General features: G+C 39.7%; 1 long non-coding RNA gene across 1 annotated transcript in view; it reads left to right on the top strand.

The window, feature by feature from the left end:
• Positions 1 to 1195: 1195 nt before the first annotated feature.
• LOC125378159 overlaps positions 1196 to 12432 on the top strand; it is a 43304-nt gene continuing 32067 nt past the window's right edge. Inside the window, exons 1-2 of the long non-coding RNA XR_007220039.1 lie at positions 1196 to 1266; positions 2216 to 2317. This is a non-coding gene — a long non-coding RNA (uncharacterized LOC125378159). The remainder of the gene's footprint in view (positions 1267 to 2215; positions 2318 to 12432) is intronic.

Raw genomic sequence — 12432 nt, forward strand, 5'->3', positions numbered from 1 at the left:
AAACAACGACCCGAGTTATATTTTTTTCATAAATGATCAACATTATTAACATCCTTTTTTAGGATGTTAATATAATTTTCAATTTACATTATGACTCCCTAAATACAATCCGATCTCGGTAAGGTCGAACAAACCCATTTTATAAACAGGGGGTGACATTTAACAGTATAGAGATACAATGTGGCAAGTGGTTTATTGAAGGCCATTATCTGTACCTCTTCTTCTATTACAGATTGCCAGATATCTCGACCACTTTTAGATGCGATCGTTCAGCCATTGCGTTTATCTGCGCTGTCCAGCGTCATCTAAGGTGCAGAACTTGCCACTCTCTCAAAACTGGCATCGTCCAGTTTACGATGTCATCAATTGTGGGCGTATGTTCAAATCTTTTCAAAGAAAAAACCCGTTTTATCGTGAAATAAACCACTCTTCGTTCTTAATTGTTCTTTGTGAAGTATCGCGTTGCTATCTTAAATGTATAATATCATATGTATGCATTTATGAATGAATATGGAATAGTGATGACACCAGATTTCAAACATACGGCATGATAACATCTATCGTATTCAAAGATACTGTTACCCCACAAAGGTGAGTGAGTGAGTGGGTTGGTCGGTCGGTCGGTCCGTCGATCCGTCGATCCGTCCGTCAGTCAGTCAGTCAGTTTCTACTAGAAATGCATATACATTTAAATTGTCAAATTTTCATGACATGATGAGTATATTACTGATACATTATTTTGTATTGAACGTCGTGCTATGCTATTCCATTCCTTTTGTATTTTATATTACTACTGCCACTGTGGTTATTTCCACTGTTATTACAATACCTCTAATACATGTCAAGCATCATATTAGTTATCCAATAATTATATAATAAGCTGTACAGCTGTAAACGATATTGTTTATCTGTATGTGTATATGGGCCAATGGCCTTTCATACAATAAAGATTGATTGATTGAATTAAGGCCACTTAGACGACAGACGCCCCCCCCCCCCCCCCCCTTCCTCACACACACACATACACATACCCCCCTCTAACCCCATCCCTTATCCCCGTCAACCATAACGGGGCGACGGTTATGTTATGAATGAACACCACACAGAGGATTACAGCAGAGTATTGAAACAGTTGTGCATATATCAAATGGAAACCTGCATTCACCATGTAGCTTGACTGTGCACGTATTGGAGTGGAGAGTTTGACAGGCGCACGGCCTGTATATACGGACGCTCTACTGCGACACTGCTATCCCGTCACCTCAGGTAAGTGGACGGAACTATACCTACCTCATCTTAACGTACAGCGTGGTGCAGTGTCTACTACTGAAAGTAGAACATGATATTGTGTCTTATCACCGAACGTACAACTAGATAAAGTATGTATCACCGAACGTACAACTAGATAAAGTATGTATCACTAAACGTATAACTTGGCACAGTGTCTCTCACTAAGAGTACAACTTGACCTAGTGTCTCTTACTGAGAGTATTACTTGACAGTGTCTCTTACTGAGAGTACAACTTGACACAGTGTCTCTTACTGAGAGTACAACGTGGAACAGTGTCTCTTACTGAGAGTACAACTTGACACAGTGTCTCTTACTGAGAGTACAACTTGACACAGTGTCTCTTACTGAGAGTACAACTTGACCCAATGTCTCTTACTGAGAGTACAACTTGACACAGTGTCTCTTACTGAGAGTACAACTTGACACAGTGTATCTTACTGAGAGTACAACTTGACCCAATGTCTCTTACTGAGAGTACAACTTGACACAGTGTCTCTTACTGAGAGTACAACTTGACCCAATGTCTCTCACTGAGAGTACAACTTGACCCAATGTCTCTTACTGAGAGTACAACTTGACACAGTGTCTCTTACTGAGAGTACAACTTGACACAGTGTCTCTTACTGAGAGTACACCTTGACCCAATGTCTCTCACTGAGAGTACAACTTGACCCAATGTCTCTTACTGAGAGTACAACTTGACACAGTGTATCTTACTGAGAGTACAACTTGACACAGTGTATCTTACTGAGAGTACAACTTGACACAGTGTATCTTACTGAGAGTACAACTTGACACAGTGTCTCTTACTGAGAGTACAACTTGACACAGTGTATCTTACTGAGAGTACAACACGATTCCTATACTATTTCTTTACAACACAAGCACGAATGAATCGGGTGCAGGTTTTTCCTCCATTTGCAGTTCCATACAACTATGGCACAGATACGCATCAGTATGAAACGACGCCGAAAGATGTCCAACGTGATGACCATGTTTGACCCGACTCAGATCCGGGAATTTAAGGTGAAGTAACTTAGATCTATTTCCATGTAGACCAAGTTCAGATCAGGAATATAAGTAAAGTAACTTAGATCTATATCCATCTAGAACTACAGTCTCCGTGGTCTAGTGGTAGAGCGTCCGCCCGGAAAGCGGAAGGTCCGGGGTTCGATCCCTGACCGCGTCATACCAAAATACGTTAAAAGATGGTACTTGTTGTTACCCTGTCTGGCGCTCGGCATTAAGGGGCTAAAACAAGGACTGGTCGGCTCGGAGTCAGTATACTGTGTCTGAGTGGGGTATTCAACTAGTGAGCTAGCACTATAAATCGGCATCAGTCCGGACTGGTACAAGCAGCCAGACAAACACACACACGTACATGCACGTCGCTATATACGTGCAATAATCTTGGACGCGACGTTAAACCCCATTTCACCTCACCCCACCATGTAGACCTAGTTCAGGGCCCTGTTCCTACAAAGCCATCTTAGCGCCAAGGTGATCGTAACTCCCATACTTTAACACCGGCATACGATAGACGTAGCACTAAGATCGCTTTGAGGAACGATGATCTGGAATATAAGGTAAGGTACCTTAGATCTTTATCCATGTAGACCAAGTTCAGATCAGTAATATAAATAAAGTAACTTAAATCTATACAAATGTAGACAAAGTTCAGATCAGGAATATAAATAAAATAAATTAGATCTATATCTATGTAAACCCAGTTCAGATCAGGAATATAAGCAAAGAAACTTAGAGCCATGCCCATCTTTGACCCAGATCAGGTACAGGAATATAAACAAAGTAACTTAGAGCCATGCCCATCTTTGACCAGGATCAGGTACAGGAATGTAAACAAAGTAACTTAGACCCATGCCCATCTTTGACCAGGATCAGGTACAGGTTATAAACAAAGTAACTTAGAGCCATGCCCATCTTTGACCAGGATCAGGTACAGGAATATAAACAAAGTAACTGAGAGCCATGCCCATCTTTGACCAGGATCAGGTACAGGAATGTAAACAAAGTAACTTAGAGCCATGCCCATCTTTGACCCAGATCAGGTACAGGAATATAAACAAAGTAACTTAGAGCCATCCCCATCTTTGACCAAGATGAGGTACAGGAATGTAAACAAAGTAACTTAGAGCCATACTCATCTTTGACCCAGATCAGGTACAGGAATATAAACAAAGTAACTTAGAGCCATGCCCACCTTTGACCCAGGTCAGGTACAGGAATATAAACAAAGTAACTTAGAGCCATGCCCATCTTTGACCCAGATCAGGTACAGGAATATAAACAAAGTAACTTAGAGCCATGCCCATCTTTGACCCAGATCAGGTACAGGGATGTAAACAAAGTAACTGAGAGCCATGCCCACCTTTGACCCAGATCAGGTACAGGAATATAAACAAAGTAACTTAGAGCCATCCCCATCTTTGACCAAGATGAGGTACAGGAATGTAAACAAAGTAACTTAGAGCCATACTCATCTTTGACCCAGATCAGGTACAGGAATATAAACAAAGTAACTTAGAGCCATGCCCATCTTTGACCCAGATCAGGTACAGGAATGTAAACAAAGTAACTTAGAGCCATGCCCATCTTTGACCCAGATCAGGTACAGGAATATAAACAAAGTAACTTAGAGCCATGCCCATCTTTGACCCAGATCAGGTACAGGAATATAAACAAAGTAACTTAGAGCCATGCCCATCTTTGACCCAGATCAGGTACAGGAATATAAACAAAGTAACTTAGAGCCATGCCCATCTTTGACCAGGATCAGGTACAGGAATATAAACAAAGTAACTTAGAGCCATACTAATCTTTGACCCAGATCAGGTACAGGAATATAAACAAAGTAACTTAGAGCCATGCCCATCTTTGACCCAGATCAGGTACAGGAATGTAAACAAAGTAACTTAGAGCCATGCCCATCTTTGACCCAGATCAGGTACAGGAATATAAACAAAGTAACTTAGAGCCATGCCCATCTTTGACCCAGATCAGGTACAGGAATATAAACAAAGTAACTTAGAGCCATGCCCATCTTTGACCCAGATCAGGTACAGGAATATAAACAAAGTAACTTAGAGCCATGGCCATCTTTGACCCAGATCAGGTACAGGGATGTAAACAAAGGAACTTAGAGCCATGGCCATCTTTGACCGCTGAATAGAGACGACATTGTACAACCAGAAAAGAACTATTGGCAGTAATCAGATTTACAAGGCAGTTTCCACACTATCTGCTGGGACGGCGTTTTACTGTTAGGACTGATCACAACATTCTCCAATGGGTAAATCTTCCGGAATCCAAATGGCCAATTGGCTAAGTAGCAGGAAGAATTTACATGGTGGTGAAACATTGCCCAGGAAATCTGCATGCCAACGCGGACGGTCTATCACGTATTCCACAAGGGGGCCAATGCCATAACTACAAACCAGAAATAATGTTGAAAAGTTGTGGAAGATGCAAATAATGCACTCGGGCTCATGAAAATTGGAGTAGGTTCTTCAAGGATGTGGATGACACCATTCCTCTGGCCCATGTTGGGCGGGATTGCCTCTCTGAGGATGACTGATGATTGTGGCCTGTCGGTCTCCTGTCTTGAAATACAATCCAATGGGGATTCTGGTTTCCCACTGAACACCACCCCAGTAGCTGTGGTGACCTATGATGGTCAGAAAGAACAATTTGGGTATTCGGCCTAGGAGCTAAGCAATCAGCAGAGATATAATACAGACTTGGCCAGTATAATGGGTTGGATTCAAACTGCTGAAGAGACGAGTGAATCAAGTCTCTTCTTGGCCAGTCCCACAGCAAAACACTTTTGGTTGAACCGAACTTCATTTCGGATCGGCAATCAGGGATTGTTATATGTTGATCCTCTCATAAAAGAAAAGACAAGACGATGCAAGGCATCCCTGGTGGTTCCGATATACAGCAAGGAGTGCTTAGGTTGAATCATGACATCACGGCCGTGGGACATCTGGGAATGAAAAAAGAAACAATCGACAGAGTTAAAGCACGTTTCTACTGGCATGACATGGTACAAGATCTAAAGTTGTATGTAAGCACGTGTTCAACTTGTAGCCGAAACAAAGGACCTGTACGACATGCGGTCACCAATGATCAACTTTCATGCAGGGGCGCCCATGGAAAGAGTTCATCTTGATTTCATTGGCCCCTTGCCCAAAAGCAAGTTGGGTAATCAATACATCTTGATTATGGTTGACTAATTCACTAAACGGGTGGAGTGCATAGCTTTGCCTACCCTAAATGGCTGAGGTAACAGCCAAGGTTGCCGTAGATGGTTTTTTTCTCTAGATTTGGTTGCCCTTTCCAAGTATTTACAGATCAAGGAAGAAACTTTGAGTGCAAATGTTTCACTGAACTTTGCACCCTACTACAGATACATAAAACCAGGACAACCCCATGTCGGGGATTGCCTAAAAGTCGGGCCAAAAAAAGTCGGGCCGGGCCGGGCCAGTGGGTAATACTAAAAAAGGATTGGAGAATAATAAAACGAAACGTGCATATCTAGGCAGATCTCAAATGTCCAGAAACGGATAGTTTTGCTCATTTAATTGAGTTTGAATCAAAATGTATCTTCAGCAATGTAATAAACTGATAATTATAGCTTACTACCGAGAGTTCATACCGAAAAGTCAGTGTCTTGACTGTGTCTTTACTTTGATGAGAAGGTTTCTCACCGACCTTAGCGTGCAGGGCTGTGATGTCCTGGGCAGGAATTCGAAATGACAGTGTTTTGACTACTCTTCTTTCATTAATTAACGTGTTTGGCATACCTAATTAACATTTACTAATTCATGTTAAACAAACACAGGATGTTTTCTGCAAGTTGATATTCGCGAATGTCATAGGACTGACACGACACGCGTTAATAACTGTCAAAGCGCTTCTAAAATTACAACACATACTTTACATCTATAGACTTATTATAATATCATATCTACCTATATAACACTTTAGTGTCTCAGATTGCAGTAGCAAACACGGTGCTCAAAAGTGAAGCCCTTTTCCCTCTACATTCTCTCTATCAGAAGTGTTTTGCTTGTGTTGGGTCCGACTTGGCCCGGGCGGTCAAAATCAACTTTAAACACACAGACGTATCTTCCAATGTGTTTACATCTATAGATTATTGTTATATCTACCTATATACCACTTTATAATGTCACGGTACATCGTATTTAAAGAAAACAAGGGGCTCAAAGTGAAGCATTTTTACTGTATTTTCTTAAGAAAATCTCTGTCAGAAGTGTTCGGTCCGACTTGGCCCGGGGTATCAAAATCAACTTAAACCTCACAGATGTATCATCAAATGGATTCACATCTATAGATTAGTATTATATCCACCTAAATACCACTTTATAGTGTCTCAGATCGCTGTAATTAAAGAAAACAAGGTGCTCAAAGTGAAGCCCTTTTCCCTTTACATTCTCAACATAGTCTCTATCAGAAGTGTTTGGCTTGTGTTGGGTCCGACTTGGCCCGGGCTGTCAAAATCAACTTTAAACACACAGATGTATCTTCAAATGTGTTTACATCTATAGATTAGTGTTATATCTACCTATATACCACTTTTTAATGTCACGGTACATCGTATTTAAAGAAAACAAGGTGCTCAAAGTGAAGCATTTCTACTGTATTTTCTTAAGAAATTCTATGTGGTTTAAACATATTTTTATTCATTGGAATGAGTTGGGATTGGTGAACAAGCTTTACAGCTTATGTTAACACCGCTCCCATACAACATAAATTACATATTGAAATGAAGGATGTGACGTCATCGATATAGACATTATTTAAATAATATGTCTGTACATATTACATCAGATACAAAAACATAAATAGAAAGTTACAGCTTGTGTGTGTCTAACAAGTCGTTTGTAACAAAAGTAATAGTCAATCATGAGGTTATTGTCCGGTTTATTTAATTATTAATTTGTGAGGAGCTGAAACGTTTAGTCTTGATGATGAAATCGTGGACGGATTCAACTAATTTCTGGTTTTCAGAGTGAGCAAGTTCATTGTTTCCGTTCATAATAGTATCCAGGTTATAACCGGTAGTGTAAAAGTGCATATTAAGTCTTATCTGAGTAAAGTTACAACAAGTAAAAAAATAATGTAGGGCGTTTTCACTCTGATATCCACAGGAGCAACACGGACTGTCAATTAAACGTCTGTTATAATACTTATCGGCGTTTAGGTCGCTACAACCGAGTCTGAGGCGGCAGTGAACGATTTGACAGAATCGAGTGCCATAGCTAAGGTCAAAATAAGTCTTATTTTCGGTTTTCGTAATAAGGTTTTTAAATTCTGACAGACTACTTGACTCTTTGGACTTTGGTAGAGCATTCCATAAGTGTATTGTGTCTGGTAAAAAGGATTTGGCGTAAGAGGAAGTACGGCTATAAATTCCTTGTATTTCAGAACTGTTTCTTAAATTATACTTTGTAGTTTCGGAGACAAAGTTTGGGATCAAATCACAAAGATACTTTGTGAATTGGTTGTTATACATTTTAAAGAAAAAAATTTTTTTTGGCAGTATCTTCTATCTTGCAAGGATTGAGATTTAGTTTCGTTATAAAGTTTCTTATGACTTGTGCCACGAACGGCACCACATATAGTTCTCAGGAGATCAAGATGTAGGCTTTCTAATATACGCGATTGCTCAGACGTACAATTATCCCAAATATGCGAACAATAGTCAAATGTTGGCAAGATATAGGACTTATACATAGTATCCAAGGTTTTACGTGATATTTATACGGTATTTAAAACTCCTCAGACAACTGATCATAGGGCGAACTTTTTGTACAATATCATTTATGTGATCAGTCCATGTACAGTCGCTTTGGAGTGTCACTCCTAAATGTTTATGACTTTTGACTTCTTTTATGATTGTTCCGTCAATAAGTAGGTTCGGCTTTAGAGACGGTTTAGCTTTACGTGAGAATTGGATGGTTTCGGTCTTATTTGGGTTAAATGTAACCTGCCACTTACGGGCCCATTGTGAAATTGTATCTAGATCATTGTTAAGACAGGTAGCAGCAACTGATGGATCTTCTATGATAACATATAATGAAGTGTCATCTGCAAAGAGACGAATGTTACTGTCAATATCACATACAATATCGTTAATGTATATCAGAAAAAGAAGTGGTCCAAGGACTGAGCCCTGAGGTACTCCAGCTAGTACAGCTTTCTTGTCAGATTTGTACCCGTTAATTGCTACCCGTTGTACTCTATTTTCTAAATAACTTTCAAACCATTTTAATAGTTCGCTTTGGATACCATGAGTTTTCAGCTTATTAATAATTCCTCTATGCCATACCTTATCAAAGGCTTAACTTATATCGCAGAAGACTGCTCTAACTTCTTTTCCTTCGTCAAGAGCTTTAGCTATGAAATTATACAAATAGGTTAATTGATTTGATGTGGAATCTCCTGGCATAAATCCTGATTGTAAATTTGTTAGTAGGTCGTTATCTCTTAGGAAGTTGAATACATATTTAAATACACATTTCTCAAAGACTTTCGATAAACAAGATGTCAGTCCGACAGGACGGTAGTTTGAACATTCGTGTACGCTGTCTTTTTGTGGATAGGTATTATTGATGCTTCTTTCCATAAACAGGGAAAAATTGACTGGCTAAGTGATAAATTAAACAATTTCGTAAGTATGGATGTCAGACTATTTGCGGTATATCTAAGTACTTTATTTCCTATTCCGTCCGGACCGGTCGCTTTCGATGTATCCAATGACAATAGAATATCTCTGACGTCATCGCGGGTTAGAGTGATGTTAGATAATGTTGAGTTACAGGGAACCGGGGGGTCGGGCACATCTCGATTTTGATCTTCAATTGTGGACTGAGCGGTAAAGTAGTTATTTAAGACATTTGCGATTTCATCGGGGCCATTGTAGACTGCATCATTGAAAATAATTGTTGGGAATTGGCTGTTATCGTTGCGTGATTTTATAAACGCTTTAATCAGGCGCCACCACGTTTTGGTACAAGGCGAGTTATTAACAGTATCTTCAATTTTAGAGACGAATATTTGTTTAGCAGTTCGGATAGCGGAAGTAACTTTATTTCTTGCTGATCTGAAATTAGCCCGCTTAGTTGGATGGTTACTTTTTTTGGCAATTTTATGTAAACGATTACGTTTCCGAATCAAGGATCGTATATGATTCGTCATCCAAAGTGGATCTGTAGGTCTGATGGTGACAGTCTTATTTGGTATGTGCTCATCACAGATCCTCGTAATTGCGGATGTTAAATTGGTTACATTTTTCTCTATATTTTTAGAAGAAAATAAACCTTCAACGTCAATATCATTGACACACCAGTTCATACTTTCTGTATCAGATAAGGGATAGTTATACACCTTCCTCATATAGTTTGTAGGGAGAGAAATTGGTTCTTTGATGGTCACATATATCGGACAGTGGTCACTGCAGATAGGGTCAAGAACTCCAGATTCGTTTACTGCTTTAACATTAGAAACAAAAATCAAATCTATCAAGGTACTTGAATGTGGTGTAATTCTAGTTGGTTCTGATATTATCTGTTTAAGATCATACATTAATTGAAGGTAATCTATTTTTGTTCGATTTTCCCGAATGACGTCAATATTAAAGTCACCGACAACGACAGTGTACATGTTCAGATCGACTGCATTACCGATAGATTCCTCAATCAGATCCCAGTACGCCGCACTCTTATCTGCTCGATAGACGCAACCGATTAGGTAAGAACGGTTTTTACATTTTATCTGTACCCACACCGCCTCAAGCCCAGGAATGTCAAGACAGTACAAATGTTTTGCGTGTAGATTACTTTTGACATAGATCGCGACACCGCCACCACGAGTTTGCCTGTCTTTCCTGAATGGTAGGTGGTATCCAGTATCCAGGTATTGCTATATCAACACTGCAGATGTCTGCATGCAACCAGGTTTCTGTTAGACATATAATATCATATGATCGAAATTCTGCGTCAAGTAAATCAGTTTTATCTTTCAAACTGCGTACGTTCAAATGTATTATTTTAAGGTCTCTGAAATATTACGGCCCTGGATTGGGGTGAATATCGCCACAGCATAGTAGGATGAGAGAAACAATTACCGATACGTGTGGGCTGTAGAGACACAACAACTTAAAATTGTGACTGGATTTCATAAATCGGACAGCAAATTTTGAATGCACTTTTGCAGCAAAGGAACCCACTTCCTGCCTGTATTGTTCAATATCAGTCATAATCAAATATCATATCTATTGTCGTAACAGGCGGGGCAGTGGGTTCCAGTAAGTGATGATATGGAGGTAGACACACACAAACTGAACTTAGGTAAATAAAACATGTAATCAGGTTTGTTGTAATTTGATGTAGATTTAGGTCAAATGACATGCTGTAATATAATTCTAAATGAAACACTGGACACAAAGAAAAGACAAAAGAAAGGAAGATAAAGTTAACCATAACCATGATCTTAATGAAAGGTGAGGTGAGGTGAAATTGGGTTTAACGTCGCGTCCAAGATTATTGCACTTATATAGCGACGTGCATGCACGTGTATGTGTGTGTGTGGCTGCGTGTACTAGTCCGGACTGATGCCGATTTATAGTGCTAGCTCACTGAGATACCATGCCGCAGTTTAACATGAATACCCCACTCAGACACAGTATACTGACTCCGAGCCGACCAGTCCTTGTTTTAGCCCCTTAATGCCGAGCGCCAGACAGGGTAACAACAAGTACAATCTTTTAACGTCTTTTTGTATGACGCGGCCCGGGATCGAACCCTGGACCTTCCGCTCTCCGGGCGGATGCTTCTTAATGAAAGAACTTAATGAAGAAACAAAAAGGCAAACTGCGCTTTCATGGGAGGAAAAATCTTCGGGTTAATAATTTCAAGCTAGCATACTCGATATATACACAAAATATAAAATATACATACACACCCAAAGCGCATCCCCTCGCCGTTTTTCATACATACATGAATACATCAAACCATTAACAATTGAACAAATACACGCACTTGTACCTGTATACACACACACCCTGATACATAGGAGTGAACGCATGTATACACTTATTTATAAAAGTAATAATGAACATTCACACATATGTTACATACGTGTATCGTCTACACACATACAACATACATTACAGTGCTTGTATTCCAGAGAATGTATACTGCACACATACTCCACGCATTACACTGCATGATTGCTGTGCTACTCACACTGTTCATAATGCTTGTAAGCTATGTTACAAACACATGACACACATACAACATTCCAGAGAATGTATACTGCACACATACTCCACGCATTACACTGCATGATTGCTGTGCTACTCACACTGTTCATAATGCTTGTAAGCTATGTTACAAACACATCACACACATACAACATTCCAGAGAATGTATACTGCACACATACTCCACGCATTACACTGCATGATTGCTGTGCTACTCACACTGTTCATAATGCTTGTAAGCTATGTTACAAACACAATACACACATACAACATTCCAGAGAATGTATACTGCACACATACTCCACGCATTACACTGCATGATTGCTGTGCTACTCACACTGTTCATAATGCTTGTAAGCTATGTTACAAACACATCACACACATACAACATTCCAGAGAATGTATACTGCACACATACTCCACGCATTACACTGCATGATTGCTGTGCTACTCACACTGTTCATAATGCTTGTAAGCTATGTTACAAACACATCACACACATACAACATTCCAGAGAATGTATACTGCACACATACTCCACGCATTACACTGCATGATTGCTGTGCTACTCACACTGTTCATAATGCTTGTAAGCTATGTTACAAACACATCATACACATACAACATTCCAGAGAATGTATACTGCACACATACTCCACGCATTACACTGCATGCTATGCTACTCACACTGTTCATAATGCTTGTAAGCTATGTTACAAACACATCACACACATACAACATTCCAGAGAATGTATACTGCACACATACTCCACGCATTACACTGCATGATTGCTGTGCTACTCACACTGTTCATAATGCTTGTAAGCTATGTTAC

The sequence above is a fragment of the Haliotis rufescens genome, unplaced genomic scaffold (assembly GCF_023055435.1).
Source record: "Haliotis rufescens isolate VD_foot unplaced genomic scaffold, xgHalRufe1.0.p SCAF_114, whole genome shotgun sequence".
In the NCBI taxonomy this organism is placed as follows: Eukaryota; Metazoa; Mollusca; class Gastropoda; order Lepetellida; family Haliotidae; genus Haliotis; species Haliotis rufescens.